The 26,174-nt window shown below is 29.7% G+C and overlaps 1 protein-coding gene across 15 annotated transcripts in view; it reads right to left on the bottom strand.

The window, feature by feature from the left end:
- RIMS2 (regulating synaptic membrane exocytosis 2) overlaps nt 1–26,174 on the bottom strand; it is a 505,770-nt gene that overhangs the window by 237,327 nt on the left and 242,269 nt on the right. The gene's annotated exons all lie outside the window — the stretch shown is intronic.

The following is a 26,174-nucleotide window of genomic DNA, read 5'->3' as shown; positions in this document are numbered from 1 at the left end:
TTATCACAAAATTTACAATAAAAAATAAATATGTATCTAAGGTAATATCTGGAAAATATACCATTACTTTTTGATATTTAAAAAGGCATTAAGTGATTTAACTACAATAGTCTAAAAGGATGGAAAATCTTACCAAACTGAGCATCTAAAGAAACTTCTCTTTAACCAAAACTAAAAAATTGGCACTAGAATGTTTGGCACAAAAGAAAATAATATCAAATCTAAAATCCTCATGTGGTAATTGTTTTATCATTAGGGCAGGTAGGTGCTACAGCACTTCATCAAACAATGCACAATTAATATCTGCACTAAATATTTTCAAAAGTATTACTCAAAATACATATTTAGATGTCAATAGATTCACATCACAGCAACTGAGAACACTGAATAATTTCCATTACGAAGCTACCTCAAGACAACGAATAGCAAAAAAAAAATCCATTAGAAGAAAATGGCAAGCTATTAAAATGCATATAAAAGATAAATCTGATTTTTAATTACAGAAAATCAAATAGAGATTAATATATACTGACAATTAGCAGGTTTGTCAGATTATGAGGATTTTATTAAAATCCAGTGTCAAAAGCCTCCCTCCAACATACTATCTTTCACTTATATTCAAATACAGTAACAGAGCAGAACCCTAGGAAGAATATATATCCTTCTAGTATTATGTGCAGAAGATTTACATTAAAAGTCAGAATATGTTACCTTCCCTTACCCATCCCCCAAAATAATAAAAAATAAAAAAAATCACAATGTTAATAAAGGCATAATACATTTGAATTCAAAAAGTATTAAATTTTACATATTTAATTTGCAAAATTTTCTATACATCATCCTGACAAAGTAAAGAAATAGCTTTTTATAAGTGACAAAATGAATTGTTTCTATTAAACAACACACATATTTAAATAAGTTGTAAATCTGGAAAGAAACTTCAAATATAAAGGAGAAATTTAGAAAATAAATTAAACAAGATGGTTTCTCCACCAAGACCTCTGAATTATTGATGCAATTTTAAACTACCGCTGACTCCTATAAAATGATTTTCACCTACAGATAAAACAAACTAAAAGTATTTATATATCTTCACATCCTGTTCTTTGGGTGACTACAGCTAAATAACCAAAGTACATAAAAGTTAAATGGCTTACTCAAGGTCATATAATTAGTCAGTGGCAGAGCCAGAAATAGAGCTCAAGTCTCCTGATTACTCAGTCATTGCTTTCTCCACTAAACTCTACTTACACTATTAAAACATTTGAAACACAAAAGTCAAAATAAAGAGAAAAAGATTGCCTCTACTACAGGCTTCTATTGTTGTGGTTTGATTGGTTTAATTTAAAAGTGATACATTCAAATAATAAACATTTAGATTACTAACACCATTACTTATTCACAGAAGAAAATGTGGAAATAATATTCCTATAATGTGGGAAAATTCCATGGGCACACTATACTTTGATGCTTCTTTAGGTTTAAAATAAGACAAAATCTATACAACCCAGGGAAAACAATTAAAAACTTAGACAAAGATCACAGTACCAAATTACAATCAATATTAACTAAATAAGGCATTCAACCCAACCAACATCTTTTTCATGTTACTGTTTTTCATATTAGTAGACAATATCGAGATCTTTAACAGAGAAGTTGTTAAATAGACTATCCCTGGAAAATAAAATGCTCAATAAATAGCTATTTCATATTTAGTGACAAATTTTTACAAAGATCATGCCTTTATTTAAATTATTACAGCTTTATTTCCAACTGATAAGAACAAAAACAACAAAACTTATTTAATTAACATGAAATTCTAATGTCCATAGGAAAATTATTGTGCTAAAATCATTTTTTGCTGGGTCTAGTAAATCTAAAATGATCCTTACCTAAAGTTTTGACCTCATATTCAAAATTCCATCCCTTTGCTGGTTGATCATCAAACAATCTCCATTTCAATGCTAGGAGTGGGAACATGAAGGAAGATGCTAAATTGTATCCCTCAAATCTTCATCCATTAGCTTGCTATTGAGAGATCAGTGAAGCTAAGCTATCTACAGAAATGGAACAAATGCTGCTGCCATAATGATCATACCATTCTTTTACACCTAAGTCATTATAAGGAATTTATAAATAAAAATTTACATTATCTTTGGATTTATTATTTTGACTGAAGTAAATGAAAATGGATTATTTTTAAATTGCAATATATATAAACAATTTTATATATTGAAACCAGTAATAAGCAAATAATTTGTCCATTTATTATCAGTCCATTCAGTATCTGAGCAAAAGTTAAAGATAGCATTATTATCAAAATATTATTATTAAAAGCTACATCAAATAAATATATTTTAAAAAAAAACTACAGCAACTAGAAATACTGACCAAAAATATTGGTAGTCTACACCTAATGAATATATCTTTTTCCTCTATCAGTCATGTAATAAGTTAGGGACACTATTCTCTTTTGCTTAAACAGATCAAGTTCATAATGAAAGTAGAATTTTTAAATGATGTAATTTGATCCACTAATGATAAGAGAGCCCTTATTTTAAATTAACTTCAAATAAAGAAAAAATAACCTGAATAGTAATCCATACAACAACAAAAATCCAAGAAATTCAACCTTATAGAGGCAACTAAATATAGAGGTAATGACTAAATGAAATTTTTTGATATGATGTGAGTGTGAACTAAAATTGAACATTCATGCACAGATTCAGATATTACATTTCCTTAATAAAAGATCCCAAATAATATATTTTTTAATTCTTTTAGAAAATACTGGAGGAAACATTTTGTTTTACCAAATATATTCAGTGAAAAATAATGATAATTGTCAGGATAAGAACATTATTAACTTATACAACACTTTGTTTCTAAAACCAAAACCAATTTCCTCCTCTCAACATGACAAGTTATATTATTATTTAGATTTCAATTCACATATACATATGCACATATTTGCATATATGACACAAAGAAAGATGGTGATTAGAATTGTTTTTTTGAAAATCAGGTGCCTTTAACCCACATATATAAGATTTCCATAAAAGCAATACAATTTCTATTTGAAACAATATATCATATGTTCTTAGTTACCATCATTCTTTAATAAGCACCCACTCACATTTTGTTTTCTTATTAAATGTGTCTGACTTAATATTTGTCTCAAAATCTTTCAGTATTCTCTCATATTACAAAATATTGATCACATATTTTATAACAGCTTTTAAGAAACCCGAAATGACCCATTCCAGGACACTGGAGGCTGAGTATTTTATTTAGGAAAGGATGTTCCAAAACAATAGGAAAATAAATATCCATGGTAGCAAAAAGGATAGCATAAAATCCAGAAAACCCTAGAAATAAATGAAATATTAATCTACTTTATGTATAAAACTCATTCAATTATTTTTCACTGCAATAAACTTCCTCAAAAATATCTGGTAACTAATTCAAAGTTAATACTTATCATTTAAAACAATTATATTGACAATGCACAGAACTTGAGATTTATTTATGAAATAAAAATTCTATTTTATTATCATTTGTTTCTTTAGGTTTTCAAGGCAGAGACTTTTAAAAAATAATTATGTATACTGATTACATATTGCTTTTTATGTACATACCTTCCAACTTATTCCCTGTCTTTTTTTTATTACTTTCCCTTTCAAATATGACAAATCAAGCAACTTCAAGGAATACAAAACAAGCTAAAATTATACACTGGCTGAATTTTAGAATCCATTCTTTAGTACTTTTTTTCTTAAAGTTAAACATTACTAAGTTTTAAAAACTCAACTTTCTGTGAAAAAACTTGATTATCAGTCCTTATATATCTTGAAGCACCCTTTGGTAGATAACTCAAGAATGACAGACTTATAATTATCTTCTGATGAGAAAATCTTACATATAAATAATACTTTAAATATTGAAATTTATAGTACTTATCTATAGAAACAAGAAAATGCAGTATGTTTTCTCTTTAGGCAAGGCTATATCTACTAAATACAGAATAACAACTTTGGTATGATATACAATTTAAAATGCATGTGGTGATTTGTCTTATTTAAGATATATACTTAGTTGACTCTAAATTATTTTCTGTTTACATTGTGAATGAAGTTATTTTGTCCTACGATAAGGAGATAGAGACAGAATAGCACTTTAAAAATATATCAATAAAACATTAACATTTATTGAAATACCTTATTTTTTCTCAAGATTGGATAAATCAGAACAAAAATCTATATTAAAATTTTATATCCGATTTAAAAATAATGTAATAGATTTACTATTAACATCTTTCTAGAAAAGTGAATTTTGTCCTTAAATGTCTAATATTTTTTTTTTAAGTGGTAGACATTTGTACAGTCAATTCAATGGAATAAAATTCATGATAATTTTCTTAATCACTTTTCCTGTCAAATTAAGAATTATTTCCAAAAATAAAAACCCTAAAAATGAAGGGCCTCAGTCTTTTGATATTTGTATTTAGAAACAATATGAGCTCTGTATTTAATTTATAGTTTTTATCTAATTACTGGGAAAGTGAGAGTATTGAAACTAGAAAAATACTCAAAAAAGGTAATGTATTGGTAATAATAAGAAACCATATTTATAAAATTGCTTTATGGATTACAAAGCATTTTCCTCACAACAACCCTATGAAAGAAGGAAGTAATACTTGTATAAACATCCATATTTGCAAATGAGAAAATGGGTTCTAAATGACCTTTTCATGATCACACAGCCAGTAACAAAGGAACAGTTTGAAACTAGAACTCCAGATTTCCACTTCAATATTCTTTTCTGTAAATCAGGCTGCTTCTCAATACTAAATTATTAACATTTCCCTTTTAAAATGTTAAGATAAATACATGTCATATAATCACCTTATGAAGTTGAATCATTTTTGTCTACATTTCAAGGGAAGAACCAACTAAGATAAAACATTGTAACATGGTCTTTCAGTTATACAACAACTATTAAAAGGAGCAGTCAGTCTTTTTAGAATTTGAGAATTACCAGTTTTTAGTTAAGACTCATTTACAAAATCACAAATAACTGAATGGACACATTATTTGGGACTGATTTCATTGTTATTAGAACTCTTGTGAGAAAATCTCCATAACAACAGAGGCTGATACCTTTTCTGCAACATAATGTCCTAGAGTTTTCTTGAACACTCAGAGGTTAAGTGACTTGCCCAGCAGTATATATAAGAAAACAGCTTTGAAAGTCATATTGTCTTGGGTTCAAGGTTAGCTCTCTATTCATTAGCTAGACTAAGGCTTTTAGTGACACTGCTAATAAAAAGAAATAATAGGTAGAGTGGAAATTTAAGGTACATGGATAATATAAACCTAAGCACATGAACAATATATCTCTATATTTGAGTAAATTTATAAAACCTTTACATACTCCACATATTTCTTTATGCCATATAAATTTAATTTTTCCAGTTTCAGGTACAATGTTTCCATTAGAATTCATTTTTGTTAACATTAAACTTTATACATCAAAATGAAATAATATTTATTCTCATTCTCCATGTCTTAATGAATTTCAGATACATTTATTATCACAGTAGAAGGATATAAAAATCATGAAACAAAAAAAAAGGAAAGTAGACAGGCAGATAGGAATCTTTTATAAAGATAGCTTATATATAAATATTCTTACCTGGGTTCAGATTTCTGAAAAAAATACTACATAACAGACTTTCCATGTTCATGCCTATTTCTTCTTGAGCTACCAAAGACAATTTCATTTTTATGACTAACTTGGACTATGTCTAAGGCAAATTATAATCTTGGAAAATTTAAGAAAAAAGACTCCAAATGCCACTCACAAAAAAAAACAAGGATTAAATTCAATATAAAGGGTCAAAATATAGTTAAGTATAGAAGTTAGTTCCATTATCATAATAATTTCTTTTTGTCTATGTTACTGAAATATTCTAACTAATTTTCCATTTAACTGCTTTCCAAATCATCTATCAAATCAGTGCCAAGTAATCATCTTAATGTACTACTTTGATCATGTCAATCCTTTTATCAAAAGACTATAGTTTCACTGTTTTACAAATTAAGCATAACTATCTGATTCTGTATTAAAAGACTTCTACAATTTAGTTCCAATCTACTCTTTTTTTTAAGTTTTATCTCACATTACGTTCATTCATGACTCCTATAATCATTCCCTTTAAGTCTGAACTCAAGGATCTCTTTCACAAAGACTTCGTGGACCATTTAAAGTTGGAAGTGATCTTTACTGCCTGAAATTTCTCATATTTTTGCCAGGACCTCTTTGTACTTACATAATTCTCTTTTGTTAATTTGAGTATACTTTTTTCTTTTTCTTTTTGTTATTTTTAATTTTTTTAAACTGTTACCTTCCATCTTAGAATCAATACTACGTATTCATTCCAAGGCAGAAGAGTGGTAAGGGCTAGGCAGTAGGGGTTAAGTGACTTATCCGGGGTCATACAGCTAGGAAATATCTGAGGTCACTTTTGAACTCAAGACCTCCCATCTGAAGGCCTTGCTCTCAATCCACTGAGTAACCTAGCTATCCTTGGGTATGTCTTTTTCAACTCTATTTACTCCTAAAATCTCAACTGAATGAGCCAGGACTCCAATATTTGTAGTGTGCAAAATTTAAAACATATAAAATCCTTTAGCAAAGAAATATCTGGTTAGTAACTCTGAGTTTGGTACCTAAATATGAATAATGATTAGGATATAACAATGAATAAAAACAAATACAATTAATATATGTATGTTAGGTTTGCAAAAAGCTTTACATATTATTTCATTTGATTATAATACAGCCTTATGAGGTAGGTGCTATTATATTGCCATTTTACCTAACTAATACTTATCAACCTTGGCCTGCTGAAGAATGAAAATGCTCCTCTCTTCCTCCTTTGTAGAGATAAAGGATTATGTGTATAGAACTTAACACATTGTGTTAGGCTTGGTTGATATTGGTCAATTTTGTGATGTTTGTTCTCTTTTCTATCTTTTGTTACAATGTATGACTCTTTATAAGAGGAGAGAAAAAGTTTATGTGAGGAAATAAAAGTATTGTTAAAAACAATATACTTTGATAATTTTTAAGTTATTTAAAAAATTTTAAGTGCTATGAAAATGTGAGTTTTTTCACTTCTTGAGATGCGAAATTCATCTGGTAAAAAAAGTTAAGAAGGAAATCTCTAAGGTCTCTTAGAACTTACAGTCTTTTGATCCTATATGTGTGTATACACACAAATAAAAGTTTATATGCACATATTTTTATACAAACATGTATATATCCTATTTATGTGTATATCTCCTATAGATCGTCTCTGTGTATATGTGTGTGTATATATGTATACACACACATATATATGCAATTACTTGGTTAGAGGGAAATATAGAGAATGAATACTTATCAATATTTATATATTTGAACTATCAAGTACTATTTTTTCCTTTTACTAAAAAACCAAAACATTATTGGCCACTTAATACTGAATTTTATTTCAACTTTCCTTCTATAGGCTTTCACAAAACCATATCCATGTGGCAAAATAACAATAAATTATCAAGCTCATTTGATTTTAATTAGTAATTATTATAGGCATGGTATAAATATTCAACATCTGAAGATGCCACAATATCGTTCCTGCATACTTTATGTGAAGAATCTTTGACTAGGTTCATAGTTTACAGATTATGTTAAAGATTTTTAATATAGAAGAACAAGCATAGTGTAAGACGTTTTTAGTTTGTTTTGATTGAGACCTATAATTTCAATGCTTGATAGAATTTCAGATGAGGTCAGCAAGGGCTCTATGACTTACTGTCTGAGAGAATTGCATGGGGAACTGAGAGGTTAAGTGACTTGTTGAGAATCACACAACTAATCACAGTGTTTAAAATTTGTGTACTATTAATTGTATTTTAGTACTGAACTTACATGAAGTCAGACACAAGAGTCTGATTTCAAAATAGATTTATTCGAGTTGAAAGTAAGAAACTAGTTCCTGTGTAGCCTAATACTAAAATGCTCAAGAAACTTCCCACTAAGGTACATGAAATGAAGACAGAATATTTAAAATATTCTATTCAAGTTTTGATGTTTTTTTCCAACCCATAAGCTTATAATTTGGCAAATTCTACTTGAAAAAATATAAAGCAGTTTATTTATTAATAAGAAACTTAGAAAAGCTATTCTCAAGAGCATATAGATGAAACCTAGATGATTCTACTTTACTACAAATATAATTAACACAAATTTGTTTTGTCTTTGTGAAAAAGTTTAAATAATCTAATAAATGTAATCTTTGTATTCTAGGTTTCTTAAAAAAATAAAAACAATTTTGAAATAGAAATTTCTCATTTGTGGCATTCCATAATCACTCATAACATTTTAGCTTCAATTTTAGGTATTAGAAACATGTTCATTACCTGGGATAGTTTTCATGACAAATATAATCATTAATGACAAATTAAATCATAAAAGTAATGGATATTTTTCTATAATTCAAAAATTAAAGTAATTTCCATTGTAAACTTTACATTGAATGAAATTTAGTTAGTAAATCACAACTAATATATAACCTAAAAAAATAAAGTATTAATCTAGGAAAACTTTATGATTCAGTATTTAAGGATTATTTTAAAAGTTAAAGAATGTATTTCAGTGCATAGTTTTGATGTACAGATATTAATATATGAGCACATAACTTATGAACATATGGAATGGCAACTGTATGCATGTATAAAAATGTATAATGACAAGTCAAGCAATTCAAGATTAATTAACTTTTAAAAGAAAACCTACATCACAATGTGAATACAAGAAAGGTTTAAATGCATTGAAGATTGGCATCACATATAACATTGACTCTATGGATTTGTGTATATGCACTTACAGATGTATGTGTATTTATGTATACATATATGTATAGTCTCAAAACATATATTGAAACAATCTAACAAAACTATATATGAACTTGAGATATATGTGATAATTAAAATTGGTTCATTAAGAGTCATGAAATTTATTTTAAGTGCATTCCAAATACAACGATCATATAAAGTTTTAGAATATATATATATATATACACATATATATACACACATATATGTGTAAATATACTACTTATATGTGCAAATTTAGGCAAAGTATATGTGATATTTTTACCTCTGGTATTTGTTTAAAATAAATTTCATGTACTTTAAAGAGCCAATCAGTTTTAACTATGTGTCCTTAAATTTGTAAATAACTCCTTAAGTTATATTGATTAGTATATATTTTTGATACATATTTCTTCCTGAAAAAGGAAGTTATTGATTGTTAAGCATGTCATTAAAAGTAAGTTTTTAGATCAATTAGATCCTACAAAATTAAATAGTATTTTACAAAAAATAATGCAAGTTAATAAAAAAAAGAATTCTTTTGGAATCATCTTAGGGATTTTTAAATAAAATGCTTATCTACTTAATCCATGTTCTGAAAATCTCAATGAAATTTTAAATATGAACAAGACATGCTACTACTTTCTATACACTACACTTTTCTTTCTTCTCCTTTCTGAGGTCTACTTTTTGTTCATTCTAATACTTGCCCATATAGCGCCCGCTGAAAACTAAAAAGGAAGATCAAGTTCTAAGTGGGTTATTTCAGTACTTGTCATCAGAACTAAATGGGAAGGGTCTTATACACTTATTTTATTAATGATGCTAGTTTTCTTATGCATTCTGCCAAAATGACCAATATTTTGATCAAATATAAAATATTATACATTACATATGGGCTAAATAATTTTGACTTTAAAATAAATAATATATTTCAGAACGGAAAAAAGCATAGTATTCTACCTAGATATAAATAAATAAAATTTTAATTAAGATTTCTAAGTAATGATTTCAGAGGGGCAATTACACCTTACTATGTAAGCTATAGCCTAGAGTGTCTGAAAGTCACATACACAAATTAGAAAATCAGAGTAAAAAGGCAGTACCCAAGTATATGGTTAAGTGTGCTAACATTAACATTACACCAACAGAATTTTCCCCACAACATTTTTAACTAATTTTTCTAATCAAGGATAGAAACAAAGTGTGCGTATAATTAATCTAAATGGGTTCTACATACTAAAGAATTTCACACCGTGAGAAAAATAAGATAAAACAAGCACACACTCATTACAAAAGCATGAAATGCAATGTTTTTATAGTCTCATGCTTTTATGTGGTTTTCCAAACCCTGACAAACCTGGCTCAGTTTGGTGTTTCTTTTTCGGCAATGGTTTGTCATCAGTTATTGTACCATTCACCTTTTTCTGCTGGTCTTCCCATGTAACTTCTGGCATAAACCAAAAGAAATCAGAACTTGTCAGAAACATTAATCAACATGCATAAGAAGATAACTAAAAGCATTTTAGGGAACTTAACAGATACAATAGCATTTTTGGACAAAATAATTTGATATATCATAATGTAAGGAAATAAAGAAAAAATCTTTATAAATTTTCACATACTATTAAAAACAATCTATACTTTATAGTATACCTTTTTAAAGGAAGTATACTATTATACTGACTCAATAGTCAGTGATTTAAAACCTGTAAGATTTTAGAGACTACTTCAAAATCTGTAAAAATACATGAAAATAATGAAATTGTTTTAACAAAAATTATATTTGACTACATTACTTTATGTTGAAAAACTAACCTATCAACAGCATTTTACTATTCCATTTATTAGAAGAAGAATATTAGGGTAATGCAGTTAAAAAGCTTAATAAAGAAAAAATATAAAAGTAATATTAAAAGATTTTTCAAAAATAAGAGAGGGGAATAAATATTCAGAATTGGAAATGCTTATGTTTCAAAAGGTCAGATGGTATAAAATGGCTCAATGTTGAATTTGTTAATGTACTCAAACTTTATTAATGAGAAAAATATACTAATCCCTTTGCTAATATTTCTATAATTCTCTAGACCAAAAAGACATCCTTTAAGAATGGGCTTTGCAACTCCTGAAAATTATTTGCGAAATAATATCACTTCATTAAAAGATGTGATAATACATATTTTATTTCACAGAATGTTAGAAAATATTCACTATACTACTGTACATTCTAATTTTTATAACACTAAACTTTTTTCCCCTTACAAGTATGAATTTTTAACTTCCATCTGGTTTCTCTCTGCTATATAGCACAGTCTCATCTATCCCTCCTGCTCCAGTAAATAGACATTTAGATATTATAAGTTCTTTGCAATAAAACAGGAAAACCATGATAAATTTGCTATCTCTTTCCCTGTACCATTGCCAATAATAACATATTCCAAACTCAAATATAAGTGGTTATCGCCTCTTTCAGATATTTGTACCTTGACTTCTAATGCACACATTATCAATGAATAGGAACTTGCTATATTTATTTAAGACTTTTCCAGTCCCTATTCTAGTGCTGAAAATACATAAATAATAAAAATTTCTGGAGCCAAGAAGGGACAAACCTGCTTATATTTGTGAGTTGGAAGGCTGTTCTAGAGGAATAACTTTATTAACATTTCAACTGTATGAGCAGTTTACTCAAATTGTTGCTGACTCATATGAAATCAATAAATAATCAGGCACACTCATTTACATAAAGAAGCTATATTAAAGGCAGATGCTGGAAAAGTGGGAAGATTAGAATGCTAAGTTTTATTTCTGATTATGCAAAAAAGTATTCTGTCAAACCCCAAGAACATTCTTCATCTTTCTGTGGCTATAAGATCTAAAATGCATAATTCCTACCAAATATTAAATTGTATATGTTTAAACTAGAACAGTAAGGGATATACTAAGTAAAATACTAAAATACAATCTTCTCTACTAAAGATTTACCAAAGTTTGAAACTATTTATTCTTTTTGTTACTGCTTGCCAAAAATGTAAAAGATTTTTATAAAGAACCATTTTCTAAAGTTAATTTTTCTAGAAAATTAATTTACACAAAGATATCTGCATTTAAGAGTTATACAGTTCCCCAAATAGGAAAAAATTTAATCATAAAAATGTTTTATGTTTAGATATTGGTTTCTTTCTTACTACTTAAGAGATATTCAAGTTTTCCTTTTCTTTAAAAATTCTTCATGAGACAATTCTCTCAAACTATCCTCCTACATCTCATCTCTATTAGTCAAACTAGAAAAAAGCTATTTTGTTCCCACTTACTTGCCTCTCATTTATTCCCTAGCACTTTGCAGTCTGGCTTCTGACATCATAACTAAGATGTCTCCAAAATTATCAATGATCTCTCATTTGCCAATCTGTTGTTTTGTTGTTTGTTTGTTTGTTTTTTGCCAATCAACCTCCTTTACTTCACTGTTGTATTTGAAACTTCTGACCATCCAACTTCTTTTCTTAGCTATGTTCTCCTTTCTTTGGTTTTCCATTACTTTTTATCTTTTGGTTTGTTGAAAATGAAACTCCAGTTTTTATGCCATCTATTCCTCAGTAATGGGATTATCTCCTTCTTCATCTATTCTTCTTGACTTTCCTGGCTTCCTTAAAGTCTCATTTAAAATTCCACCTTCAGCATGAAGATTTTCTTGGTCCCCAATTATTCTACTGCCTTCCCTATGATTATCTCCAATTTATCTCATCTATCTTGGTTGTACATAGTTGTTAATAAGTTATATCCCCCATTAGAGGGTGAACTCATTGAGGGATGTGACTGATTTCCCTTCCTTTTGGTCTTTAGTATTTAGCATAGCACTTGGCACATAACGGGTCTCCCATCTGCATGATCACTTTCTATTACTTCTTCACTAGCTCACAATCCATAATCATGTCTCAATCCTTATTCTATTCTTTCTGTATACCTTCCCTTGCTGGACTCATCAGCTCTCATGTGTTGAAGTGATTATTCAATTAACTAATAGATCTATAATTCAGCATTAGCCCCTCCCTTGAGTTTCAGCCTCATATGAACTGCTTATTTAGCATTTCAAACTAGATATTCAGTTCAAACATCTCAAATACAACATGTCTAACAAAACTCATTAGCTTCCTCATTTTCCAAAATTTCTCTATTTTTGTCAAAAAGCACTAACATTCCTTAAGTCTCTCAGATTCATAACTCTGCTATTATTCTTAACTCTTTATTCTTTTTATTCCCAACAATATATCTTTGGCTCAGCATTTACCACAGTTTGGTGAATGGTAAATGCTAAGTAATGTGTAATCATTAATTCAATCAATCATTCATATACAATCATGTGCAAATTCTTATTTATACCTGGATTCTATCTTTTGTAACTTGCCCTTTCATCTATCTACTCATAAAGCTACCACCTTACTTTAGACCTTTTTATCACCTTACACCTAGATTATGACAATGACCTCCCAATTGTCCTCCCTGCTTACATTCTCTTAAAGCTCCAAAATATCTTCTACCTGCTTGCCAAAGTGATTTTCCTTAAATGTAGAAATTACCATATTATTCCTATATTCAATAAGCTTCAATGGCTCCATATAGATGCTAGGATAAAAGATAAACTCTTCATTTTCATTTTTAAAGGCATTCAGAACCTGGCCCCAACTTATCTGTGTAGCAAAATTATGTATTGTTTTCCTTTCATTCAGGCTAACCTTCTCTATCCCTCACAAAGGATGTTGTATATATATTCATGGGTTTTTACTGGCCATTTCCCATTATAAGCTATGGTGTCCTTCCTCTTCACTTTAGTCACAATGAATCCTTTTACTTCTTTTAAGAAATAGCTAAAGCACTTCTTTCTTAATCAAACCTTTCCCAATCCCTTCCAACTATTAGTTCTCACCTTACCTAACTATTTAACTGTATTACATTTCCTCTTTAATTATTTGTACCTGTTTTTCTGATATATATGTGTGTGTGTATATATATATATATATATATACACACACACACACATATATATCCCCTGATAGGAAGTAAGCTCCTTGAAAGAAGACCAGTTTCATTTCATTTTTTGGGATTTATATCTCCATTGTTTATGATACTTTATGATTGTTTATGATATAGTCAGTTAGTTGAGAAACTCATATGAAGCTCTTTCTATGTGCTAGGCAGTGAAGTAAGCCCTGGAGATACAAAAAAGGTTAAAACAATCTTCTCTTCAAAATATTTACTTCCTAATTGGAGAGAAACATATAAATAATTAGATAGGAAAAATATGTCTACAAAGTACATGTAAGGTAATCTGATTGGAGAAGGTTTTAGAAGGTGGGATATAAGTGTGTTATTTTGCACTTACCTGCTAACAGAAAAATTAGACCTTTTTAAAGTACAGACACACCTGAATTGGAGCTTGACAAATAAATAATTCTTTAAAAAATTTTCTCTGAACAAATATATAGCGTTTGAAGACAAGTTAATTTTTTAAAGTAACCTCAATTTCTACATCTTTTTAAAATTAGGAACCAGGATTAGATCATCTCTAATATTCTCTTCAATTTTAAATGAGATGATCCTATGATTCTTTCAGAAGAAATTTTAGTTCTTCAAGGTGGGGAATTAAGGGAAGGATCATTAAAAAAGTGTTATATTTCATATTCATTAAAATTTATATATGTATATAAAACATAAACTATATAAAATAATTCAAGATGATGTATAATCTTTTTTTGCATACTGGAGTGTTCATGTCTGCTGATTATTAATAAGTTCATAACTTTAAATAATTTTCTTTTAATTTTCAAAAAATATCAGTTAACTAGTTACTGTAGTAATTCAAGAGGAGGTAACAGAGAACTGAGCAAGTGCAATAATCGTGAGAATAGAAAGGAAATAGAAAACAAAAAAGGTTCTTTATTAAATACATGTACCAGGCAATAAATATATGTCAGAACCATGTTAATTGTTGGTGATTCGGAGATAAAAATGAAACTGTCTCTGCCCTCAAGGAACTTACATACCAGGGAAGATGATATGTACATATAAAAGAATATACAAAATTCACATAAATTATATAAATATAAGGAAAGTAAAGGTGACTAACTCACAATTAGAATTATTGTGTGAATGATAATTAAGATGTAATAAATAATAGTAAAAGATTATGATGTCCACAAACTATATAACAGAATTAAAAAAGAAATCTGCCCAAACTTTTTCTGCCTATGGGTCTTGCTTTCATTAAGATTCAGAACATTCTCAGATCTGAAGTTCTATTTCTTTTATGATTCACTCCTTTTTTGGAACACATTTTCTACTCTTCACATATGGTCTCAAGTGATTCTAATATCCTTTTAATTAACTTAAATTAGATCTGAGATAACAAAACCACAAGACTGTATGTAAATAAATATTTAATCTAGATTTGATACTTCCTATAATTATAGCCCAGTTCTCATTTTTAACCACATGAGGAATATCTACAGAATTAAATTTGCTTTTCAAATAGGCAAATAAATTGTATACTTAAATAATTTTAAAACAACTGCTTTTCATCTAAGCCCAGAGTTCTATCATAATGATAACATATTGCTATTACATTAGGAACAATCTATAACAATAACAATAATACTTTGTATTTTCACAATGTTTTATGCTTTTTATGCTTTAAAATATTAATCTCTTTTGATTTCTATGGAGCAAATAAAAATTAATCTTATTTTACGCACAAGAAATCTGAATCAAAGAGATGTTTTTCAGGTGGATTGCAGTCATGAGTTATTTAGATGATGAGCATTTGATGACTGCAACCTACATAGACTAAAATTTAGCTACCTCAGGCAAGAGCCAAAATGATTCATAAGTTCAGAGATTTAGAACTACAAGGGACCACTAAGGCCATGTAATTTAAGAGAATCACTTTACAGCTAACATAACTAACACATAGGAGAATTAAGTAAGTTGTTCAATGTCATACAGGTAGTGTGCATCCAAGGTAGGCTTTGAATACAAGTCCTCTGACTTTCCACCTTACCATAGAGAATGGGAAGAGAGGAACAATAATGTTTGTTTATTTCCTCACAAAGTTTGGTCTGCCACTTGAGATTTGGGAAATTTTGGTGTATGAAAAGGGAAAAAGGAAAAGAATAATTATGGGAAAGAGAAGTGAAATAAAAAGTCTAAAGAAGCATAATATGAAATGAGAAATTAGTTCCAAAAAAGAAAATTGGTGAAAGTTACCATGGTAGAGGAGTCACAAATGCAAAGTAGAGAAATGATATGTTCCTTCTCTAGTGATGCTTAAAATCTAACAATCAGTACTTGGTTTGATAATAGATGATTTTTCCTTGGCAGACTTCTTAATTTAGAAAAAGCTATGCTACTGTGAAAAGAAAGTATTCTCTGGTTATGTAATTTGCACATTATACAAGTGACACAGTGGCTTTAGGTAATTTAAGCTTGTGAAATAGCTTATTTGACAGGTAGGAATGGCTCATTAGGCTTTTCATTTCAAATGAAAACTACCTTTAAATATGTCTCCAAGCAAAATTGTGTTTAATTTTGTGGTGTTAAGCTTCTAAACTCTATAATATTCAATGCCTAGATCTCAAGAATACTGAGAAATTGGCTCCCAACAGTTTTGAAGTATAGTATGTGAATTATGAAATCAGAGTAAGGAACTAGATATGTGATTTCACTGATATAGAGAACTCCCTCTGCAAAAATATGCCATCACCTTCTTTGAATCTTATATTCTTAGTTGCTTAAAGTACTAAAAGATTGTGACACATCCAAAGTAACTGGACTATTTCATTAAAGATAATTATAATCTTAGATATTTATAAAACTTTAAAGTATGTATCTCATTTGACCTTCACAAAAATCTTGTAAGATAGATAATATAGATATTATTCCCACTTAAGAGGGGGAGGAAATGACGTATGCTTCTGAGTAGTTTTGTGATTGTCCATATTTTCATAGTAAGTGTTAGAGAAAGGATTTCTGGCTCCAACTCCAATACTCTATCCTTTATATCAAACATATATATTTGAGCTAGGATTCATACACCTAGGTCTTTCAACTGAATAATAACAACTTTGACAATTTATTTGTATGTGTTTTTCTCTTTACAGGATGTAATGTTTGCTGATGGCAAGGACTTACATTTCTGTCTTTGTATCCCAATACGTAGTACAGTACCTGGCATATAAAAGGGACTTAATAAATGCTTACAGACAAAATCATCAAGGAATAAATGATAAGATTTAGCAAATGAATGGTTATAAGGGATTAGAGAATAGAAGGAAATAAAATAATACCACAATCTAGGGTTATGAGCCAAGGTAATGTAGTGATACATTCAAAAGAAATAACAGCTAAAGGAGCAAGATTAAGGTCAAAATGTAATGAATTCCATGTTGGACAAATAGCATAGAAGTAACTTCAGAACATCTAAGAAGAGATAGGGAAGGCACAAGTAGCAAAACCAAACTGTAGTTCAGAAGGCAGAATGGGAGAATATATAAGTTAAAGAGTAAGATGTAGAGAAATAATAGTTGAAACCATAAGGACAGATTAGCTTATTAAGAGAGAAACTATAGAAGGGAAAGGGGAGCTGCTAATAGTACCCTGGTAGCATTTACACTAAAGAGATGGGGATGGTTAATCAAAATAAGCTAAGAAATTATCATAACAGAAGAAAGAACACAAGAAAAACACTGTCATGTGAGCCAAGAAGAGTGCATTTCTAGTAATAAAGGTAGAAATCATGGATGATAAGGGCTGAGAAAATGTAAAGAGATTCAGCCATCAAAAGGTCATTGATAACCTCAGGGAGAAGAGTATATTTAAGATAACAAATATGCAAAACCAAAGACCAAATAAGCCTACTAAATCTTGATCCAAATTTAATCTGGGATACATATAAGGAGCATCATAACAGTGATGGGCTTAGAATAAGAAAGTTCTGATTTAAGTCCTTCCTTTGTATGATCATATACATTATAACTCAAATTCTTAGTGTCTTAGAAAATTCTCTCTAAGACAATAAAGTACAGATGAGTTGATGGATTACATAATGAATACTACATCAAAAGTTTCCTCTACCATAAGATCAAAGATTTAGAAAACTTCCACCAAAGTGAGCAAATATGTACCATATAATTGGAATGTTGACAATTATCACAAAAGTTACTCCCAAATATTTACATTAACTACTAAATTAATTTAGCTGGACTTTCCTCAAATTTAGTATTAAAAATAAAAATAACATAAAGGAAAACAAATGGAGGCTTAATCAAAATTTTCTGTACTATAGAGTTAATTTTATTTTGTGTTTCTATCTCAATTATAATTCAGTAATAAAAATTTATATTAAAAACAGCAATTTAAAATGTTTTGTAAATACCTCATTTTATAACGAGTGAGATTATAAATATACTATTTTTCTAAATCTTGGAAAACTGTCATGATCACTAAGCAACTATATTCTCTAAAATATGATTTCCTTTCATGAATAATACAGTTATTTTTCCTTACTTTTAATATTAATCAAAATGCTTGTCTAAATACTTTTTTAATCTTTTCAGTTGCGTTCCATTAATTAAAAAACTGATCATTTCAAAATGAGATTTTTTTTAAAGAATGTTCTGATCAGAAACATGACAAAAGCAAGAAATATGATCTACATATTAGATTAGGGAAATGACTTGAATTTTAGACAAACAACACAATAACTTACGAACATTAAACCTTTACTATTGCTTAAAAAGTAAAATTAGTCACAGGCATAAATATTAATATGCAGAGTATAGACACAAAAAGTCACCAATGACAATCAAACACTTGCCTTTTTTCCCATTAACAGGTAGACTTGACTGATTTTCCTCATTATCTTTATAACATCAAAAGCAGACATGTGATTAATATGTAAAGTCATCAATAATGCTAATATAAACTAAAAATGCCACCACAAAATGACTCCACATGCTAAGAAAACCAATCCATGCATTGAGTTTGACCTTTCACACACAAAAACAGACACTTGTACAGGCAAGTGGTAGAGAAAAAGAAAATCTAAACCTAAATGAAGTTCCTTTATTAACTTACTTTGGAAGCCTGAAGTTCTTTTATATTACTAATTATTATTTGAAAGGTTTAATTTCCAAGGTAATTATTAATTAAGGTACAAACTTGCCTTTTCTTTCATTCACTGATGGACTTTGCTCTCTGTCCTCATCTTTATAAAATTAAAAATAAACAATGGAGCTGATTAGTTTTTGACCATTAATGACTTCACCATCAAACTAAGAACACAAACGATGACTTTATGAAAGAAAATCTGTGCATTTTGTTTAAGGTATTACAGCACAGAAGAAATCAGAAAACAAAGTCCCAAAAAAAAACAGGAAGACCTTGAGTGTACAACTTAGTAAAACTAAGTTAATGACCATGACATTCCATAAGACAATAAGAATAGTGTTTTCCTGATATTTGAGATAATTAGCACAGAGAAAGGATAAACACACTATAATTATAAAGCAAAAAAAAAACTTGCCTTCTTCCCCATTAACTGATGACTGATGATTTTCCTCATCTTTGTGACATTAAAAACAAACAATTATAATTAATAATAGATTGAGGTCTGAAATATCAAGGTATGTACACTATGAAAAAGACTTTACCTGTGAAACCACAGGTAGAAAACAGCATAGTACTCATACAATTGTAGAGGAGACTGTATATCATAATAGACCAATATGCATGAAATTATATAGAATGCAGAAATTATATAGAATGGCTTAATGAAATTCTTTTTTATAATTACATCTGCATTGTTCAAAAAGTGAATGTGAAAATTAGTAATTCAAATCCAAGTGGAAATGGCAGTTAAGATAAATCTTAGAAGCATCTAATATTATTATTTAATTATGTAAAACCTTACATTTTATTAAATGTTTCATTTTTATGGATCTGATAGAACATTGGCAAAACTATGCTAGAGATGACTAAGAATAGAAAAATCAAATTAATTTACTCTGAATGTACTCCACTTAGTGTATTATCATGTTAATGGATTTAGTAATACTTTAATGGCTAGAATATTTTATGCAAATTTCCTAGGTGTACATTATCCTATCAGGGATTAATTCAGGGAATGAGGACAAAATATATCAATTCCTAATTTTTAAATTCATTACTTTAATAAAATTAACAAATTAGAATTCCTCTAATTTGGTTTTAAACATTAGGAAAAGGTAAGTTGGGAAATAGTATAGTGGATCACAAATATTCAAAGAATTTTGCATCACAAATTCAGAGTTGAGGGGGTTCTTATAGATTCCTTGATTCAATTCACAAATCTCATTTAAGAAAACTAAGGCTGAGAGGTTTAGTGACTTGCTCAAGGTCACAGCAATTTATTGTGTCAGAGCTAGGATTTGAAACCCAGGGCTGTGATTCTAAATTTGTCACTTATCTTCCATGTAACCTTTTTCTGGACATTAAATTGGGGCAAGAGTTAGTAATTTCTCTTTGCTATTTTATAAACATTTACATGTTTATATATATATATATATAAACAGTTTAAAAACTAGGAAAGGAAAGCTCCTGGGGAACTTGATAGTCTCTAATACTTAAAGTAATGAAAATCTTTGGTAAAAAGAAAAATAAGTATATTCTATTTTTTTAGATTTGTTATAATCATCACTAAGAATAATAAGAAATGAAGATGGGTCTAAAATGCAGTAACAATGGGGGATAACATGAAAAACTACTACTGTGATATCCATTGATCTGAGAGAAGACCTATAAGCATGTGGATAGATCTACTTTGCATGATTGATGAGAGGATATGGATAAAAATCACACAAGGATATATTTTGCAATCTTAAAATCAATGTAATACCTACACTGATTAAATAGACACACTGAAATATTGAAGCATGTAAATTAATGTCAATTTGGGATAAAAATGAAGGAAAATGTTATGTAATTCAGATTAATTAAATATGTATGGAAAAGGTTATTAATTATAGAACTAGTTTTCTAAAAATATCATGTTACATGAAATATCTAATTTTATTTGGAAAAGTAACCTATGTTATTGTTGAATTTTTACTGTTTTTAAATCTTGAGTGAAAACTCTTGTTTGAAATTGAGTTAAAACAGAGCTAAAGCACTCATTTAAATAATAGTCAAACAGACCTGCCTTGACTGCTTCTCCTTGCTTTTTTGCACCCTGCTCTTCTACATCCTTTTCTTCATTAAGTTCTGCATTTACATTAGTGAAAACAAAGAATGAGAGAAAACATACATGTAGTTAAACTGAACACACACACACACAAACACACACACAACCCTAGTAGGAAGAAGTCTATCTTTCTTTTCTTTGAGGTGAACACAAGACATTACTATTCTTCATTTAACATCAAAAAATTCTGATATGAAGCAGATAGAGGGAGGTATTATTGCTTTGAAAATGGAATATTTATATTCATCAACAGGCAGGTGGTTGATGGCCAAAAACAAGGAAGATCAATATAGTTTTCTAGCCTTTTCAGTTGGTTTCATTCATTCACAAATATACCATCATTCCTTAAACATATGAAGTTTCTTTAAAATGCCAAATTTTAAAAAATGAGTTTCAAAATAACTGCAACTGGAAATATGAAACAAAATTAATTGCTAGTTTAAAAGTAAATGAAAATGTTGATTTGGTTTTCCCATATAATTAAGTGCACATTAGTATTGTAAATTTAGGGTATCTATTTGTAATGAAGAACATAGAGTTAAAGCAAAATGGAAACAAATCTAATGTACATTTTAAAGTTATTTAGTATAATACTGGGTGCATAGTAATTGCTACAGAAATATTAGCTTTTATTATTAGCGATTATTATTGATCATATAACAAACTAGGTGTCTTATCATTATCTTAGACTCAACATGTCCAACATTAAACTGATTTTCTTCTTCCCTTTACTTTTTCCTCTTCTTAACTTCCCTATTATAGTAAGTGTATGATCATTCTTTTTTTAAAAACCCTTAACTTCTGTGTATTGGCTCCTAGGTGGAAGAGTGGAAAGGGTGGGCAATGGGGGTCAAGTGACTTGCCCAGGGTCACACAGCTGGGAAGTATCTGAGGCCGGATTTGAACCTAGGACCTCCTGTCTCTAAATCCACTGAGCTACCCAGCTGCCCCTATGATCATTCTTATAGGCACCTCGACTCACAACCTATGTATCCGTCTTTGACTCCTCATTCTCTCTCATTTCTTTCATTCAATCAGGTACCAAAGCCCTGTCAATTCTTCATAACATTTCTTCTTTAAGTCATTTTCTGTACTGTCGTGCTGCTACCATCGTGATATAGAACCTCATCACCTGACAAATTACTGGAACAGTTCACAGGTTGGTCTACCTGTCTTTAGTAGCCTTTCATTCTATTCCATCTTCCATTCTGCTGTCATCTTCTGAAAATGCAAGTGAAACCATGCCACCTGACTATTTAACAAACTCCAGGGGCTCCCTAGCAACTCCAAGATTAACCATAAAATCTTGTTTGGCTTCTAAAGCTCTTTATACCCTGTCCTCTTTATAGTTTTCTGACACTCTGCTCCTTTCAAGTACTTTGTGAACCTGTTACCCTGATCATCTTATTTTTGTTCACACAAATATTCCAAAATTCTGTACGGTATCACTGGCTGTCCTTTTCTGGAATGTTTGCCCTCATCTTCTGGCTTCCCTCACTTCCTTCAAATTCAATTATGAAGAATGAAATGAGCAGAACCAAAAGTACATTATATGCAAGAAAAGAAGTATTGTTTAGGGAATGACATATACAGGTCTACATGCAGAAAAAGAAATGATAAACAGAAATAAGTGGAGTGTATATATATGTATGTATATATATATACACTCACATATATCTTTTGTCAAATAATGCTTTCTTTAGTAGGAAGAAGAGGAAGGAAGGGAGTTTTATTGGGTATTTTAATATAAAAACAAATAAAATTTAAAAACCTCTACTGTCTGCAGAAAGTTTTTCCTTATGTTGATTATCTCTAATTTATCTTGTTTATACATAGTTATATATAGTATACCTAACGTATCTTGTTTGTAGATAATTGTTTGCCTGTTTTCTCTTTCATTAATTTATGAGCTCTTTAAGAAAGGGATTTTTTTTGCCTTTTGTTGTATCCCCAATAATTAGCACAATATTTGGCATATAGTAGATACTTAATAAATGCTTAGTGATTTAACTACTTGGCCCATGGTAGAAGCATAATAAATGTTTATCAACTAATTTGACTATTAAAACACAGGATATTCCAAAAGTCTTAGTGTAGTTAAACTTTAAGAGCTTAAAACTGCACTGAAACTTTTGGTACAACATGTTATGGTGTTTGTTATTTGGCACTTGCATCATGTTTATTTAGTACTTACTAATTCTTTTTCTTCATCATAAGAAATGCTTATGCTTTAGAAGAATGAGGCTTTTGTGGTATGTTTAAATAAGTAATTGAGAATCAAAAATGGGAAATAAATGAAAGAAATGTTTTTGTTTGCTTTTTGCTTTCTTTGTAGTGCCAGAATTTAACACAGTACTTTTAACACAATTTAATGCATTCACTTTATAAATGCTTGTTTGACCATAGTCATACAAAAAAAGTAATTATATGCTTTCTACAACTTTAAACACCTCAGCCTGATTCTAACAGGGATTGAATAACCTAATTTAAGTGCCTTATAAAGAACATGATTTCTGAAATAACTGGGAGGGGACGTGGAAAGAAATCTCTACATTCATTTACTGAAACAACTGAAAAGAAAAACCCTCATCAAAATAAGAGAACAAGTGAATTAACAATATCCAAATTGTTTAAACAAATAATGGTAATACAGAAAGTAGCTAATTGCATATATGAAGAATAATTATTTGACCTTACTTTGCTGTACTCACCCCACTGACCACTACCAACCCTCAAATAAATAAATCCTTTACTGCTGGATATGAGAATCTAAATTCTGGGGGGAAAAGATCCTTGATCTAACCCAGCATTAACCTTCCTTATTCTTGCTTCCTTACTCTCACCACCCTCCTCACACAGACTCCTACTAATCTAATTGTTGCCAAGGACTGTCAATTTTAGTTTCTTGACACTTTTTTCTTCCTCAGACAGTGCCATTATCTATACAGGACATTATTACTTCATACCTGGACTCCTGCAGGAACCTGCTGGTTGTTCTGATTGGCACAAGTCCCTTCCCATTCCAGCTTGTCTTCCACTCAGCTGTCAAAATAATCTTCCTAAAGTACATTTGGCCATATCATTGTACTCCTCCTTCAAATCTCTCAGTAAATACCAGTGGTTCCCTACCACCTCTAGGCGCAAGTATAAAATCCTCTATTTGTCATAAAAGCTCTTCATATCCTGCCCCTTCCACATGACCAGTCTTATACATTATAGATTCCTAGTCTTCAAACTTTGTGAGATCCAGTGACAGTGGTCTCCTTGTTATTCCTCAAATAAGAAACTCCAACTCTCAATTATGGTGATTTTCTGTGGCTATCCCTCATGGCTAGAATGCTCTCCCCTTCTATTTCTCCCTCCTGGCTTTCCAGGTTTTCGCCAAGTCCCTGCTAAAATTCTTTCTTCTTTAGAAGGCCTTTCCTAAATTATATTATAGTACTATATCTGTCGATTATTTCCAGTTTATCTTGAAACATATGTTGTTTGGCATAGAGCTTGAGCATATTGTTTCTCCCCTTAGACCACGAATTCCTTGAGAGTAGGCAATGCCTTTCCTCTTTCTTTCTGACTCCAATGCTAAGCACAGTACAGAGCCTTTTACATAATAGGTGTTTCATAAATGTTTATTGACTTGGTGATTCATTTAAATTTAAATGGCCTTTACCTTGTGTACAAGTTATTGAATTTTAACTCATATGACTTTAAATTTTAGTTATAGTGTTACTTTCAAATGGTAAAATACTCAGGGAGAATGAAATTTTTAGAACTGAATTAGCATAAAAATTAATGGCCCACTAAACTTTAACTGAGGAACATTATTTTATTTCAATACAATTTATTAATTAGAAATATATTTTAAGATTTGTCAACTCCTACATAAGGCTATTTATGAGCTGAGTTGTTGATCTTCTTTCCCTCTGGAAATGACCTTTGAAAATTTTACATACTGATATATGTACTCATATCTTTATCTTCCTTACAACTTCATGAGTTATAAGCTTCTTGAGGGCAGGGACTATTTCATGTTGTCTCTTCATTGGTACATAGTGAGTACTTAAAAATGTTTGCTGAATTTGAGTTGAACTGAATCATGTATGTAGATTGAGAAATGATAGATTGACTGCCCAAGATATTTAAGAACAAAAGGAAGGCCTAAATGATTTGAATAGATCTTTTAGGAAAAAGTTATGAAAAGACTTGAGAAAGAAAAGGAGACAGTGTTAGCAGAAGGAGTACTGATGTTGAAGAAACTGAAATTAATTCAACATTTATTAAGCACCTACTTTGTGCTAGATACTGTACTACTGGAGGCATAAACAAAAAATGAAACAACTTCTGCCTTCCAAGAACTTATGTTCTATGATAAATTGTGCACAGATCTTTCAAAATTTCTAAATATAAGGCACAATACATGTATTAAAATTTAAAGTACTTTCTGTACCTACGACAATTATGATCTCAGTTGTTATTATATTTTCAAGCTACCTGAAATTAGTTTATATATATAATGTTATATACTGGTATTTACTTATCTATGCATTCTGTGTTTTCACTAAGGATTGTAAGCTCCTTGAGTGCAGTGACTATTTCATTTTGGCCAAAAACAAAAAAAAAAACCCTTTATTACCAAGGAGTGTGGTGTAGCAAAAAGGATTCTGAATGCAGAGGTCAAAGACTTGATTTCTCATTCTAACTCTGACACTGTTGTTTGACTATGAGCAAATTTCTTACCCCCTCTGGGCTATGGCTTTGTCATATATAAAAAGAGAACAACAAAATCAGCATTACTTTACAAAACTGTAGTAGGAATAAATGAGATTATATTTTTAAACATAATATCTTGAGGTGATTTATAGATATTAGATATCATGGAACAGAAATTCATTAGTTACCTTCTTAATTTTCTATTACTCACAATTTGGATGTATACTGGCGATGTTTATTCTGAAGCAGCATAAATTAGTTCATATTCAAATACTTTA

The sequence above is a fragment of the Gracilinanus agilis genome, chromosome 1, assembly GCF_016433145.1.
Source record: "Gracilinanus agilis isolate LMUSP501 chromosome 1, AgileGrace, whole genome shotgun sequence".
Lineage (NCBI taxonomy): Eukaryota > Metazoa > Chordata > Mammalia > Didelphimorphia > Didelphidae > Gracilinanus > Gracilinanus agilis.
This window is presented reverse-complemented; position numbering and strand designations above follow the sequence as displayed.